Source organism: Lonchura striata, chromosome 5, assembly GCF_050655825.1.
Source record: "Lonchura striata isolate lonStrDom1 chromosome 5, ASM5065582v1, whole genome shotgun sequence".
NCBI classification, from domain to species: Eukaryota; Metazoa; Chordata; class Aves; order Passeriformes; family Estrildidae; genus Lonchura; species Lonchura striata.
In genome coordinates, this window is record NC_140707.1 from 59,638,156 (window position 1) to 59,655,211 (window position 17,056).

The following is a 17,056-nucleotide window of genomic DNA, read 5'->3' on the forward strand; positions in this document are numbered from 1 at the left end:
GCATTTTTCTAATGTTTAAAATTTTTTAAAAATTTCTTTCTTTTTCAGGGAACTTTGTTTCACAACTTTGTTAAGATCTGATTGTGCAGCAAAACTTTAGCAGTCATAACCGCTGTGGCACTGAAGCTTTTGTAGCCCAATTAAAATTAAGCTTGAACTGGAGACAGTTTGGGTTGAACATCCCCATATTCACTTCACAAATGAGTGTCCAAAGTGTCACTCTGAAAAGGACTTCCTTCAGTGCCATGGTGGACAAGGTTGTCCCTTGTTTGATCAACCCACATAAAGCCAGAGGGGATTTGCAACCATGATGGGTTGGTTTGCGGCTGGGACATCTCTCTTCCCTGATCTCCATGATCCCTTCTGCCTCAGGGGGAGCTCCGTCCCTCCCCACGTACCTGAGTCTCCTCTTGGGAGGAGAGGCAATGATTGCAAGGAGAGGTGACAGTATTTCCTCACTTAAGGGTAGGGCATGGAGATGGCATGAACCTGGGGACCAGGACAGTAGGATAAATCCATCTTATGGCTTAAGTTCAATAATCAATATTTTCCATGTGCTTAATGTCTTTTGTTAGAATAGAACATGCAAATACATTGGTATTTGAATTACTGACTTTGAGATTTTATTTCCTTTCATGAAATGAAATTCTTCATTTCATGGAAGGAAAGGAAATCTTGTGATTTCACTGAGTATTGATTTGGCAAGGTTTGGTCCATTTCACTGCAAAGAAAGAACACCCCACTGCCCAAAGGTTGCTTCCTCCACACCTTTCTGCTCAGCATCACCCATGTGCTGGGCACCTCAGCAAAAAGCTCTGCTTAGGTTTAGGCTTGAAAAAGGCACAAAGCCCAGAGCTCCAGGGACATTGCAACTACAAGAGCCAAGGGAAAACGGCACTGCCTCAACATTGCTCCCTCCACATCTTTCTGCTTGGCACCACCCATGTGTTTGGCACCTCAGCAAAAGGCTGCAGTGTTCTTACATCTCTCTTTCATGTCTTTAGCCATCTTTTTTGTCTAACTTGTGCTATTTGCTTTAATGATCCAAAGTCGTGGGACAATGTGTATGTCTGGGACACACCAGCATGTGGCTTTTGAATATTCTTCTGATGTTCAGTTACCTGCAGAAATTGCAGCAAGGATTATGACTTCTGAGAACTGCAGAGTGTGAGAGGTTAGAGGAAATCTTGTCACTTGCAAAGAAATCTACATTGCAGTTTAAACTGAGCCAAGAATCTCCTTTTGCCAGCCCTTATGCAACCTCTGTTTTCACCTGAAAAGCTCCAGATCTAAAAATATCAGAGAGGAGAATGTCAGTGTGGGATTACATAGTGACTTTAATGCTAAAAATATATCCAGGGTGATTTTGAGCATTTCTGAAAATGCCTGACATGTACCATCTTAAATGCCTGTTTACCCTTTTGCAGGTTGGAATTTCTCCTGTGGTAGATCATTGGGCAGAATACCCAGGGGCCTGACTTAAAGCTTAAAGAGGAAAGACATCAAACAATGAAAATGCCAAAGCAGGTTTGCTGAGTAGGAAGTTGTTATCTCTACATGTATGGGCTGTAAGGTTTTACACAGCCAGTAGTAGATGGTCCATTTCAAATGCTTATCAATATATCTTTTTGATCCAAATACATAAATGCCCATGGGTTTAGTATTTGGAACATGCTCTGGGAGGTTTATTTTGTGACATTGGATATTTTCTGTACTATCTATGTTCACTTCAATGTTTCAGGGTAGAAAATCATCCAGGATACTTTTTCCCTAGTTTATGAACTTTTTTGCCTTCAGGTGTTGACAATTTATAAAAGGAGGTTTGAGTGGAACTTGTGAAAAAAATGGCAAATGTTTTGCCAGAGATTGCAGGGCTAGGCTGTTCCAAGTCCTAGACACAATTTGTTACAGAGAACAAGTACACATCATGTATGTTTACAGCAGGATTAAATCTAAAACAAATGCACTGAAATTAGATAACATAAAAGTAATGAAAAGGTTTTCATTCCCAAAATTCTACAAATATATCTGCTGTTTATACTGTGGTTATGTATTTTAGCAAATAAGAAAAAGCTTGTGGAATATTTGGATCATGAAAGAGTAAAAAATACTAGGTAACTATAACTTAATATATCAATAAATACTTATGCTTTTAAAAGACCTTGAGAGCTATTGTTGATTATGGAAACATCAGTTGCTCTCCAGAAGAACAATATCGGAAACACCGATTCAGAAAAATGTGCAACATAAACCCCTCAAAGTAATAAACAATGTAATAAAAACTGCCAGTGCCATAATTGTTTAAAAGGTGGCTTCAGTGACCATACAGTTAGAATAATGACTGAAGATGTGAGAAATTTATTCTGGTTCCTCTCCTTGCTTGTGGATTTTCCATGTGACCAATGGTCTGTCTCTGTGAATGCTGGCTCAGAGTTCCAGCTGAACTGCTGCTTCCTGAGGTTACCACCTGTCAACCAAGCGTGTGCAGGCTTTTTATTTCACACTTGCACGGGGTTGATAGTATCAGCTTCAATTAAAACGATCAGACCTTACGTAGTTTTTGTTTTGCATGTGTGACAAGTGCACGCAGCTTCACTGGCAAACAGGACTTTGTCAAGTACTGACAGCTTGACTGGGTCCCAAAATGGGGATAACATTCCTTTCTGTCTTTGCACTGAACATAGTAGCCATATTATACCGGAGATAAGTGTTTTGGGGTGGTTCTGGATAAAGGTTTATTTTCCTACTGAAGTAGTACTTAGTCATGCGAGATATTTTCTCGCTGGAGCTCAGCCTGCCTTTAGTCACTGCTCCGTGCAGCTCACTGGGTTTGTGCCTGTGGCCGCGTCTCCCTGACCAGAGGCAAAACGCGCCGTGGCGGCAGACGAAGCTCTCCCTCAGCTCTGCCTTTGCAGGGTGCTCCCACTGAACATCCAGCCTGGCTCTCTGCTGCTTCTACTGCACGTGAGACAGGGGCACAGCTCTTAGAAAGTTATTGGAGAGGAGTTACTGTAAAGGGGATACTCAGGTTTGAATTACATGTGTACCTGCAGGTGCTGCTGGGGAAAAATATTGCCACTGACAGAGATGTAGCTGGGTTTGATCACAGGAAAAAGCATTCCAACAACTCAAAAGGCCTGTTCTCTTAACTTGTCACAGCTTGTTCATTGACTGGCAAAGGTGTGTTAAAACATTTGGTATATTCTTTCTCCGGCTGTGGATGATACCTAAAAAAAATTTTAATCCTATTTGTCTCAGCATTTTCCCCAAAGAGTTATTGCCATTAAAATTTCAGTGGCATTTGCAATAACTAAAAATAATGTTCGAGTTCACTTACATATATTATAAATTAATTTGTGGCCAGTGATAATCAGCTTAGCAGATTCTGTTGTGCAAGAGTAATAATATAAACAGAAGTTTTTAATTTCCACTTCAGAACCTTGTGGATGTAAATAAAGGTTGTGTTGATTCTTTGACTTTTTTTTGTGTGTATTTCTGACTCATTGTCACTTCAAGCTTTATGACAGAAATGCAAATCTTGGCACCTTTTAAACATAAGAAGTAGCAAACTTCATTTCCATCAAAATAGACAGCCCAATGTCTTCCTTCTCCTGATAACCTCTGCTGAGACAGACATGGCAATGGTAAGAAGGCTTCCACCAGCTGTACAAGCATCCCATGAGAGGGAGAGAGCTCAGGCAAAGTTACTGACCTCAGCAACAACAGATTTATAAGGCTCTTGCCATATCATATATGAGAGTGAAGTAGGAGGTTGCTTTAGGCTTTCCTAGTAGGAGGATGCTTTTTGAGAGCCTGTACAAGACACACCTTCTAGCTCCTTACTCTGATGTGAGAGTTTTGCTGGTGATCTTCACTGCAGAGACTGGGTTTGTCACTCCCTCCCTCCATTTGGACAGCATGCTGTATACTGTCTTTTCACATGTGTGGAGGAAGGCTATGAAAGCAACCAGTACAAAGTCTCAGAGCTTTGTTCAAACCTGGTGATTCAGGCTAAAAGCAAGTGCAATATTCCCTCTGTCAGGTCTCCCATGGAAGAGGAGCCTGTGTGGGAGATGGTCTAAGGGGTGTGATGGAGAAGGGGCAAGGGAAGAGACAGGGAGTGGAAATGTGCCTTTTAGGTATGCTGCTTTACTGTGCTTGAGAAGCAGCTCTGCCTGGCTGAAAGCAGTGAGCTGCAGAGTGAGGAGCTGTGAACAGGTCTAGACTGGCTGAGCTCACACATGTGAAGTCAGCTGTTATTTAAACATACAGCAGTAGAGGCCTTTATCAGGACAAAGTAGCTAGAACCTGAAGGAAGTTGGAGATAGGAGGCTTTCTGCAGAGATCTTGTGTTGTGGAGGCCCTTCAGGAATTTCCTCCATACCTTAGGGCTCTACAGCTTTTGTCGCCAGAGCAGAGGCTGCTGGTGAACCAGGAATGGCTCCTGGGGCTGAAGAGGCTCCTCTCACCAGACTGGTGGCCATCTACTTCAATCATCTCGCCACTGCAAGACTCAGAACCTAAAATTATGAGTACAGTGTTATTTTAAGAGGGGTTATGAAATGAAAAATTGAATTTAGTTGGCGGATCTCTTAACTATTGAGGTGAAAGGGTTGTGAAATTAATATTATAGTTTGAGAAGGAAATATTGTATGTCATTCTGCTTATCTACACTGCTAGTGGTATTTTTTTTTAAATAGTGATTGGCAAGTTAATTACTTATCTTTTTAAAGTGGAATCTCTGGACAGAGGCTTCTGCCAGTGTTTTAGAAGCAAACAAACTTCTGATTTACCTCCAGACAGGTCTCAGTGGAAGGACTATATGTGGCTGAATGAGAGGAATGTAAACAGAGAAACACATGTGAATTTGTAGGGCATTTTACTGCAAGCAAGTTTTTGTTGATGGTGATGTGATTAAAGAGAAGCAATCTTACTTAATTCTTTCAACTAAGAAAAAGTATAGCCAGTAGGGAACTGTATTGTGTTTTGCTGGACACTTCCCTTTCCCATGAACATTGAAACCAAGAACACCCCAACCATTTACAGGTGAATTTCACTGTCCTTCAGGAAACCCAACTTTGTGAGCCAAGAAGTAGTGCCCTCGTGTTGCTTGTGTTTTCTTTAGCTGGTTACAAATTTCAGCAGTAAGTTGTGTGGCAGTGGGTCAGCCTGCAGGAAGCAGGTCAGAGATGCTCAGTGCTCTGTCTGCAGGACCATTTCAGAGAGAAGTGCACGGAAAGCAAGAGGGACGAGAAATCTGTCACTGGTCCATGCTCACAGGGTGAAGTGCATGCTTTGGGTGAAATTGGTTTTGGGAGAAGCGGGAGGCTTCTTCATTCATCCACCTATCAGTGAAGTAAGAGTGGAGCTCTGAAAATGCAGCAGGCACATATGCAGTATCCTTCATCCCTGCTTGAAGATTACAGATTTATTTTTTTGGAAGAGTCTTTGTCAAGTTTAAGTACTGTTATGAATGCAAACACAGGCAGTAATTTAGGATCTTGAATATCCTCTTCAAATGGCAGCAAATTGCTGTAACATTTATTGCACAAACAACAGGGGAGATACAGTAAGATTCAAACACCAGCTTTAGTCCAGAACACCCCATGTCTTCTTCCAAAATACTTGTAACGTGTAGAAAACTGGAGAAAGAGAAAGCATCAGTCTTGACCCAATACCCTTTTATGAATTTCCACTATTGTCTAATGCTTTCCCAGAAATGAATCATTGCTTCCTTGAGGCTCTTCCACTCCAGTGAACTTGTATTATCAGGCCTGATATGATGGAAAGGTCCAGGCAATTGGCACAGAGCCAGGGCAGTTCCTCACAAAAGCTGTCATGATCCTGTTTGTTGTAATGGGACACCACTTATTTTCTTTGGATACACTTTTTGGGCAAGATGAAATGTAAGGAAGTATAGCTTTAGATGGTTTGAGTTTAAAACTGATTAAAAACCTGCTTTCACTTGCTCTGCTTGTAGCCTAAGATATTTACTTATTTTTTCCATAAGATGAGCTCTGGGCAAAAACTATGATTGTGACTCAAAATCTGGCGACTAAACAATTACTTCAGTAAAGATTTCAATGTGGCATTTGACACACCACAAATTGCCTGGCATATATAATCCTATTAACTGGAGTGGAGGGATGAGATCCTTTTATGCTTAGAATCAACAAACACTGCACACTAAACACTGCTTATCTCAGACACTAAATAGGCACCAAGAACTGAGGCTGGTGGTTGGCTACCTGACTCACCAGAGCAAATACAGATAATACCCCATGTTCTGAAAACACCAGAATGAAATCATGCTGGCTGTTTTTTTCCACAATATCTCTAAAACCTGTTTGTTTGTTTTTCCTTGCATAACTTCTGGCTTGCTTGCTTTCACTTAATTCTCATTAAAATTTTCTCCATGCTTGTCCTGGGGTGACCTTATGATGGTTGTATTCCCAATCCTCTGTTCTGTTAATGCTGGATATTAAGTTGTGCAGCTTGAAGGCAGTTTCTGAGAGTGAAGGGGGCAGAAGAAGCACATTGTTTGCAGAAGCTGCACTCATTCCTGCACATCCCTTCTCCTGGACTGTGTTGTCTGCAGCGTGGACAGTGGGACAGAGCTGTCCTGTGCTTTTAGTAGGTTTTTAGTTAGCTGAGGCCAAAAGTGTTTTGGAACTGTTCAACTATTGCTCGGTTTGGGAACACCAGGACTATCATCCAGGGTCTCTCTGAGCTGCTCTGCAGAGGACACACATATGAACAGAACTCTATTTCTCCCTCTCTCTCTCTCTCTCTCTTCAGTCCACAGAATTTGCATTTGCCATCTCTTCAGAACAGCAGGAGGTTTCATTGCTTAATATTACTCTTTTTTTTTTTCATGTTTATGAGTAGTTTGCTTGCTAAATAAACAGTTTTCTCCACTTCTTTCAAAGGAGATTTTTCTCCCGGACAGGTGGAGGAAAGGGCCACTGAATTTTGCCCTTTAGGGAATCATCTCTTTGGAAGTTTCCTTCCAAATTTGTCCCAAACCAGGACAATGTCGCAGTATTAGCAACCTTATGTCACTTGCTAAATTCATACCAAAATTACTACTTCCATGTTTTTCATCTCTTAAGTGAAGTGGAGAACTTGCTTAGAGATGAGCTCTGACATGCTACAGAAAATAATATTTCTGTAAAAAAATGCTGTAGTAAACAAACACCAGCACATTTACAACATCAAGCTTACAGAATGTGAGTAATAACAACTGAGAGTGTCCTTTGCAATCTTTCTTCAGTGCCACTGTGCACATTTGCTGTGATGCAGTCTTCAATTAATTTTGTGTTCACATAGTCCTTTTCTCAAAACATGATAATATGCATTTAATAAGGATTTTCATGCATAATCTTCTAAGGATTTCAAAGTGATAATTTTTTTTAACTGCATGTTTATCTTCCATTTTGTCTAAGGGCAAGGACATTTGGCACCAGTGCAAAGCTGTCTACATCTGGATAGACCGTAGAAGGAGATGGCATCTCTCTCCTTCAGTTGTTGCTTCTGATCTCACTTCTATACCAGTGGGATGCATTTTTTTGCAATTGTTCCCTGCCTTCATAAAATTTCTCATCTTGCTGTTTTACAGTTGATATTCGCAGGTTTCAGAAGTTGAAATGAGCCGCTGGACTAATTTTTATCAATGTGCTCCTGTGAAGAGCAAAGTCAATCAGCTAGTGTTGCCTGTTCTACTTTAAGAGAACTCTGAATCAAATAAATTAAAGCAATTCAAATACTGTAAATAATTTAGGTGATGCACGTGGTTTTTATTCTAGTGGCAAATAGTACCTACGTCACTGGGAAATACATCGAGAATCATAAAACCTTAATTCAGTCTGGAAGGGACCTCCAGAGGTCATCCACTCCAATAAAACCCTCAATTCAAAAGAGGCCTGACTAGATAAGGCTGTCCAGAGTTATGTCCAGTCACCATCCTGAGTGCAGTGAAATCTAGAGATTGCCTCAGAACATCTGGGACATCCCACATTTGCTGCAGTGTCACCGGTGACTGTTTGCTTTAATGGGGTGAAACATGATGCCTGGATGAGCTTCTGAATAGATCCAGGAATAAAACTCAGTTAAATGTAAGAAAAATTACACTGCAATTTGTTCTTGGAGAAAAAGGCAAAAATAAATGCTGAACAAATTAAAATAGTGAGGATGTAAAACAGGGGGGTGTTGATAGAGGCTCTGAGTTCTAAGCGCTGAGCTGGCAAAATGTGAAAGTTAACTCCGTAGGTTGCAAATTTTTGCCAAGGAATTTCAAATCCTTCCTGGAAAACTTGCCTTTAAGCTGCTGCTGTGAGCTGTGGGCATTTATTCTGGAGAGAACCCACAGTGTTTCTAATGCGTTTTGTTGCATGTGGTGTGCATCTGCCGTGGTGTGATGTAATGTAACATGGCATGTGGTGTTATAAATAGAATGATGAGATCTTGCAAAAACCTGCCTGGCAGGCAAACTCCCTGTCTTTCCTTTTGAAAGGCTTCCTGAGCTCTCCACTACGCTTCCTTCTCTTGTTAAGTACCTTCCAGCACCCTCCTGCTCGGGTTCCCAGGGAGGAGCTGGGATGGAATGGGTTTTTCTCCCAAATTCCTTCTGCTTGTCAGCAACACAGCAAAGACTTCATGGGGGCAGTGTCTTACTGCTCTCATTTGCTGTCTCTCCTTTCATCTGTGTGTATGCATTTCTAATTTGCTCGGTGCTATGGGCAAGATGCTAATTTTAGCAACCTTGTGTAATTACTCTGAAGTCGCTGGGGTTAATGCATGTGTTCAGTATAGCTTCAATCAGAATCTGGCCTTATGTTCTCTTAATATTTTTAGCTTGTATTTTTTTTCTTCCTGCTGCCAGTAAATTAAATCTCTGTGGCTTTAGTAGTAACACTAATGTTAGAATAACATTCAGACATGATTTAAAATAGGCCAGGGAGTGAGAGTTACCAACAGGACAACACGGGAGCAATTCTCTGATCTTTCTGGCAGGGATGCTGGTCTGCAATTTTATGGTCCCCAGCTTGCTCTCTGGAAGAGTGATGTGTTACTATATTTATACCAATCTTTTAAGAATATTGCTTTACCAGCATTTATTTCTAGAATTGTTTGGGTTTCCAGGCAGGCTTCTCCTCTGACTGCCTAAGCAAGAATAGTTTGTTTTAGCAGCATCTTGTATGAGTTGAAGGTTGTCTCCATTGCCTGATAATAGCCATTAGTCTAAAGCCTCAGCTGTAAAACTGAACTTATCAGGACTCCCTCTTCTTATATGTTTCATGCTCCAGACAAAATACACAGAAAGAGATTTAAATATATTTTTCACTAGTAATTTTTAGGTTTTTTGTCCTCACTTTTTGTATAGATTGAAGTGATATTTCTGAAACTCTGTTGATAGAAACATTAGCTATTTGGGATTTTTTTTTTTTTTCACAGAAAAGATTGTCAAGCATGCAATAGGCAGCCCATGGAAGTGGTAGAGTTACCATTTCTGGAAGTGTTCAAAAGAAGTGTGGATTTGGCACTTGAGATGCGGTTTAATTGTGATCATGGTGGTGAAGCTGGGTTGGCAGTTGGGCTTGGGGATCTTAAGTGTTTTTTCCAACTCTAATGATTTATATTCAGGCATATAAATACTTTGACATGGTGTGATTTCCTGTTGCAAAGTTTGTTGCTTCTGTTGAGTAAAATCCAAAGGTATTGTGATACCAACTCCTGAAGTCTTAAATGGCTTTGAGACACCAGTTGTCAAGTCCATACATGAAGACAGGAGTTTGGTGGCATTCACTCTTCAGTGACTGAGACACCTGGGAGAAGTGTGCATGCAGAAATAAGTGAGATATTTCACAAGGGAGATGTTGCATCAGACTTGGTGTATTTCCTGAAGGGTGAGGAGAAGCAGTCAAATGTAGCAAACAAATAATTGTTTTTTTAATCACTTCCCATTGATTGTCTGTCCATACATAAGAAAACATTAACCAGGGAAAATGTTAGCACATGAATGCTGCATTGAGTTGAAACTCATTGTGTTTGGCTCAGTAATCTAGGAAAAACAAAACAGATTCAGCCTAAAGCATGATAGCTCTTGTTAAATTTCACAATTCATGAACTGTTTGAAATGCTATAGTGTTATAAATTAAAAGCATCTTTACATGCATGATTGGAGGCATTATCAAGGGATAGGTTTTTCTAAAGTTTTTCTCCCTTCCCTTCCCTTCCCTTCCCTTCCCTTCCCTTCCCTTCCCTTCCCTTCCCTTCCCTTCCCTTCCCTTCCCTTCCCTTCCCTTCCCTTCCCTTCCCTTCCCTTCCCTCCCCTCCCCTCCCCTCCCCTCCCCTCCCCTCCCCTCCCCTCCCCTCCCCTCCCCTCCCCTCCCCTCCCCTTCCCCTTCCCCTTCCCCTTCCCCTTCCCCTTCCCCTTCCCCTTCCCCTTCCCCTTCCCTTTTCCTTTTCCTTTTTCTTGTCTCTCCACTTGATCTTTCCAGCTATGCTAAAATATCCTTTCTTAAATTTTGTCATGTGTGGATTCATCCTGCCTCTATTTTTGTGCATCTTGTATCCCCAGTTGTATCTGGAGTGTTTTTTGCTTTCTAGTTACTTTGAGGGCTGTTCTTTGCATTATTCTCCTCCAGCTCCAAAGATTTATTTCTATCTGCAGTACAGAAAAGAAATCAGACTAAACAATGCAAGAAAATACTGCTCCCCTTGTCATCACAGAATATTTTTCTTCTAGATCTAAATGTGCACTGCTCATCAGAAATGAATGGATCTTGTGTTAGCTGCAATCCAAAACATGTACAGCAAATTCTGGACTTTTGCAATTATTTAATTGATAGACTGGAATTGAGATAACTGCAGGGTCCTTTGATACTACTTAAGGAGCAGAACAAAATGCTCCAGTACAGTAGAATGGACTTGAAACACATTTGGTCTCAAATTTCCCTCATTTGAAAGGAAAATACATGATAAAACACAGAAGTACTGAAAGAAAATGCAGTTGCTTATAAAACCTGTGAAACCTCTTTTAGTCACCGTGGTATCTTGTCTTTAATTGCTGATGGATAAGCATGAAGGGTGGGCTAAATGAGCTAAGTGGATGCTGTGGGATTTTTGAATCCTCAATGTTTATTTAAACTGCATTTTAAGTGTGTAACTGTATTGAAGCTGGGATTCAGCAATGTGACAGAATATGAAATCAAGCATTGCTTTAATAACCTCCTGGTGTTAAGGGATATTTTCTACAGTAATTTGAATAAGTTTTGTGAAATTAGTCAAGGCTTATTTTTGTTAAATGTCTTGTAAAGAGGCATACAGATCAGCAGAAATTCTTAATAGAAAGGTGAGGAAAAACAAGTTGCCCCTTAAATGCTCTTCTCTCCTTGGACTGAATCTGCTGGCAGAAGGTGTCTAAAATGTCTTAAGGTGTCTCCAGGTTCTCGTATGTTCTTCACTTCACCACCACTTGCTCTTAACCACACAGTACCAAGAAACTGGTACTGGAAGGAAAAGAAGAGGCATGTGAAGCTGGTACAAAGCTTTTTTTATTAGCCAACTATCTAGTGAAATGCTGCTTAAAACAAATCGTAATGGAAGAGCTTTTGTGGCTTTTAAAACAAAACAATTCAACAACAACAAAAACTAAAACCCCACACCCACCACACAAACTTTTCTAGTGCATTCATAGATTTGTTCTTTCATGACACCCATGAGGGATTGTCTTTCACTGAAAACCTAAGATTAGGAAGTTAACAACACAAGGTTTTTTGTGGTATAGAGCAAGCTGTTCCTTATGCTACATTAGCCCACACTGAACAATGTCTGGCTGCAGCATGAGCCCTCCTTTCCTGCAGTGAAGTGTCTTTCCTAAGGTGCTGAAGAACTGTGGATTAATATAGGGAAGCAATTAACTTAAAACCAAATGGTGCAGCTGTGTTTTCAGGCTCTTCAATGCATTTTTCCTACAGGAAAAACAACTACATAGTCTAGAAAAGTCAACAAGGAAATGTGAGGACACTGATATGTAGCAGCTATTTTACAGCTTTGCCGCTGAGCTGCTGTGATAGTGAAAAGTCCTGACCTGCAAATAAATGCATTGTGGAATGTGGGATAATAGACCACAAGGCAAGAAATACATTGTGCTTTGGTCAACACAGTGACAACAGCAGTGGTGAGGGCTGCAGGGACTCAGTATAACCATGTTTCTGTGGTATTTTCTGAGATGTAAATCCTGCCTGCCTGCCTATGTCTGTGTTTGTTTGACTCTGTAGTCTTTGGCTGTGGTTTTCTTCTTCCTCTATTAGTAAAGCTTAAGAAAGCAAAGGGCAAAAAAAAACCCTTATGTGACCATGCAGTGAAAGTTAAGGGCACATAGCACACCTCACTGCATCAAAGGTGGCAAGCTTCCTTAAAGTAAGTAGTGAAACAAAAGGTTTTCAATTTCCATTATAATACAGAGCACATTGCACTTGTGCAATGGAATTTATTCCTCATGAAGCTTGCTTGAGACCTGCACTCTGGAATTTGTGTGCAGCTCTTTCACAGTTGTCTTTGAGTTTAACAGTTTCCCAGAGCAGCTGAACTAAGTGCCCAGTAGACTTTCCTTTACCCAAATATACCTTAAATATTGGAAAAGCTGAGATATAAGTTTATGCATTTTTCTGTCTGTAAGCAGAAAGATGAACTGAAGGGGAGTCTGCCTCTGCTCTAATCTGTTCTGTACTTGCCAAGCTTTTCCCTTGTGGAAGTCAGTCTCCAAGTATCTTTGCACAGCTTCTGTAACCAGAGAAGCTATGTGCAAAATAACCTTAAAGTCAGAATTATCTCAAGATTATTGTGTGCAATTGAATAAAACATAAATTGCTTTCTATTTTTAATACTAAATTGAATTTCTAAAGGTTGTTGCTAGATGAAAAGTTGGTTTATTATCCTACATATTCCTGATGGAAATAATTAGCTTCTCTCACCACCAAGACTTAATGCAATAAGCTATTCTTGAGAGCTATCCTGCCAAAGATACATGTTTAAAAGTATTCTCTCTGTGAGTAATTGTTTTCCTTGTTATCTGGAGAGAGAAACAGATTTACATACCAGAAACAATTGCTGTCTGCTAAAATTGCCACTTTCACAAAAGCCAATTACTTTTTTCCCGTTTTCTACCGAAGAGTTCAATTTTGATATGGAAACTATCCTGCATTACAGTGATATGGGGTCAAACTTATCAGAATGTGTTTTCTGGTCATTCATCATTCTGCTGTGTGGGTCTTGACTTCCTGCAGTCCTTCTCAGTCAGAACATGAACTGCCTACTTATTTTCTTGGGCTTTGGGTTGGTTTTATTTTGGTTTTGTTTGGCTTTGGGGTTTTATGTTTGTTTGTTAAAGTCCTAAAACCAAATTTAGATGAAAGATTAATCTTTCATGCTTTCCATTTTTGACTAAGTTCCCTGTTTCTGGAAATTCCCCTTAGGGATGGTTGTTCTGGGATGTTGTGGTGCTGAAGGAGGCTACTTCTCTGGATGATAATGCCTGCTTCTGTTTTTTACAATGGACCAATTCTTGTGCTCATGAGCAGTAGTGTTGGAACTTTGGTCCCCCTGGTCTCCTTAACTCCTTTGCTGTTTTTAGATATGGAAGAATGAACACAGATCTCTGCTTCTGAGTGAAGATCATACATGTTTTGTTCAAAAAGAGATCATATTAACATTGGGCTAAATGCAAAGTTTCTTTTGTATGACTGAACCCCTAAGATGTATGGGGCCTTTGTCTTGGTCTGCACAGATGGCTTTGAATAGAGGGGTTAATGCCCTACCATTGTTTGGAATTACAAACCTGAGGACAGTAGAACCTCAAAGGGTTTCTTAACAAAAAATGAGAATATCTGGGGTTGGAAGGGACCCACAAGAAACATGGAAGTCCAACTCCTGGCCCTTCAAGGGATGCACGAAGAATCACATCATTTGCCTGAGAGCATTGTTCAAACTCTTCTTGAACTCTGTCATGCTGGTGCTGTGACCGCTGCCCTGGGGAGTTTGCTCCAGGGCTCAACAACCCTTTGGGTGAAGAACCTTTTCCTTATATCCAACCTAAACTGCCCCTGACACAACTTCAGGCCATTCCCTCAGTCCTGTCACTGGGCACCTCATGGAGGAGATCAGTGTCTGCCCCTCCTCTTCCCCTCACAAGGAAGTTGTAACTGCAGTGGGGTCTCCCCTCAGTCTCCCCCAGGCTGACCAGACCAAGTGACCTCAGCCACTCCTCACACGGCTTCCCCTCAGGGCCCTTCACCATCCTCACTGCCCTCCTTTGGACACTCTATAACAGTTTAATGTCTTTCTTATATCGTGGCACCCAAAACTGCCCCCAGGACTTGAGGTGAGCAGAGCAGGACAATCCCTCCCTTGCCTGGCTGGTGATGCTGGGGCTGATACCCCCAGGACGCAGTTCTTCATCTATTGTGCATGAGTGTGATTCCAAACACAAACGAGTTTCCAGGCTTCACTCACAAGAGACCAAAGAGTGGTTAAAAACAGTAGAAGTACACAGTTTCATTTATGTTCTTAAACTCTACACGAACCCATTGTGACAATCTCAGCAGAGGAAAAATGAAAACTTAACTTCAAGGATCCCCATCCTGAAGTAGGTGGGTGAAGCAAGAGATAAAGTTGTAAAAATAGCTTTATTAAGAACAAGCTAGTCTATTAAGAAAGCCTCCTCCTTTTGTACTTCTAGCTATGTGCTGTTGACAGATGCAATCCTTAAAAAATAAAGAAGACACATAAGCCTATAAATGTAAGTGCCAGATAATGATTTGCAGTTTTTGTGGTCATCTTTTCTGTTCTCAGTAAATATTTTTCTCCTGAAATGCTTGTCATGGCACTTAATAATTTAAAGTTATTATATAGCTGAGGGCTTTTCTCAAGGCTGATGTTACATTAGGCAATGCAGAAATACAGAACAGACAATGATCTCTACTGAGTTTATTCTCTGGAAAGCCGACACAGACTAATGAAAACAGGCAACAAATGGAAAAATGGTACAAATGGATTTCTGTTTGAAGCATAGCCTGTGCCAGGAAAAGAATAAAGGGTTCTCAAGTATTTATTTCCTTGTTCAGTAATAGCTAAGGGAATAACCTTCATACGTGCAATAGCCAGGGGTTTTCTCCTAGCTATAACTCAAGTAAAAATGGCAGGAATCTTTTCCATGCCTAAACCACTTCATTTAAGTGCATGTCATTTAAGTGTAGTCAAATGCTGTCTTATATTCCCACTTAGAAATAGCAGCTAGAGACTAAACTTCTTTTAAAAAGAATATCCTAGAATATCTATGCTCAACAAGTGTTGTTCAGAGGTCCTACGTTTGCTCTGCTGTTTGAAGAGGGATGCAGCATTGACTGCAGTAAAAAGGGGAATGACCCAAAAGGTTGGAAAAATTGGGACAAATGGATTACAGAACCAGTTATTGACTTAATTTACCACAATAGGCCGGCAGCACATGTGGACATTAGTAGAATTAATCTGGCAAGGCAGAATCCAGTTGGTCTATTAATTTTTTTTTACTTTAATATCCATGCTGCATCTGCAAAGACAAGTCTAACTGAATTTCAGTGGCTGAAGTGTTTGCAATCTCAATGCAAAAATGAAGTTTACAGATGTATAAAAGTACTTTCTGAAGGTCCATTAATAGTGATGTGGCTTGTTTGATGCTACTGGGGAAGAATTCCAGCTTCAGCTGTACAAAGTAGGCAGATTCCAACCCACTGATACTTAATATGGGGTGGGTGGAAATTGAGCTCACTTTCTAATAAATGCAAGTACAGTCACTGTAGCAGAGAGTTTGATGGATCTGTTCTGGTTGGATGTGTGTTAATAATAACTGAGCTATATTGGTAAGCTGTATGCTTCTTGCTCAGGCATGGCCAAAGTATTTTTGGTGCTCATTAGAGCCCACTGAGTTGACTTGTGATATGGTGTCCAGTAAGGAATGTGGCATTTGAAGTCTAGGAAATTCTGCTAAAATTTCATCTAAGGTTCTTCTAGTGTTCAGTGGAATTATTAAATGATATTCTGGCCAGGCTCTGAGGCATGATGAGGCATATCAGGGGATGTAGATTGTCCAGGATGCTTTACCTGTGTGTGGTAGGTAACTTCCCTATTACATGGAGTATTCCTATCTATGGTGAACAAGCAAGACCCTGACAGATACTAAATCCTAATTAAATTCTTCTGTGTTACAATACCTTTCTGTATGCTAATCAATGCACTGAGCTTGGTCTGGGATCTGGGATGTGACAAGAACAAGGTGTCTCTTTAACCTTGTAACAGTTATCTCCAGCAGATCTCCGCTTCTGACTTTTGTCCTCATATCTCTGAAGTTTGCTTAGCAATCAAGTCTCACACCCAAATTTTTTTTCACAATTCTTTCTACTTGTTGATGTTCTCTGAGGGCTTTTGCAGAGGAAATGTGGAAATATTTTAGATTTATTTCTAGGTAATCTAGATATTTGTTTTATGCTCCACTTTACCTAAGGATCTATGGTTACTCAGAGGCCTGTTGTTAGTAAGCATGTTGTTATAGCTTGTCTTACACTCCTGAATTTTTCATGAAGTGCAAATTTAACATCCAAGTCCTTTTTGTAAGAGATCCAGTGAGTCAAATAAATCAAGTCACCTGTTGAATATAACTGGCTCTTGATATGACTACCTTGCTGGTACTGAGCTTGTCATAGCACAAATATACAAGGGTGGATTGATATGGTATGTCTGAAATTGCTTTTCTTCTAAAGAATATTGCTCTGGGGCTTTTATGCATGTCTAATCTCATCAGGTCCAGGGAATATGCAAGTATCTCAGCTATTATGCCACTTACGACACTATATGTTGATTTCTAGTAGAAGTGGAGTATCAAGTTTGAATATATCCAGTGTGGGGGAGAATTCTAACTTAAATCTGTGTTTCAGTGCCCTTCCAATAATAAAATTCTTAGGGAAAAAATGCCATAAATTTTCCTGTACCTGGAAGTATTGTAGATTAATAGTTTTTTTCC

The 17,056-nt window shown here is 40.4% G+C and overlaps 1 protein-coding gene across 1 annotated transcript in view; it reads left to right on the plus strand.

The window, feature by feature from the left end:
• The window catches only part of TUNAR (transmembrane neural differentiation associated intracellular calcium regulator), a 158,739-nt gene that overhangs the window by 31,853 nt on the left and 109,830 nt on the right, over positions 1–17,056 (plus strand). The window lies entirely within an intron of this gene.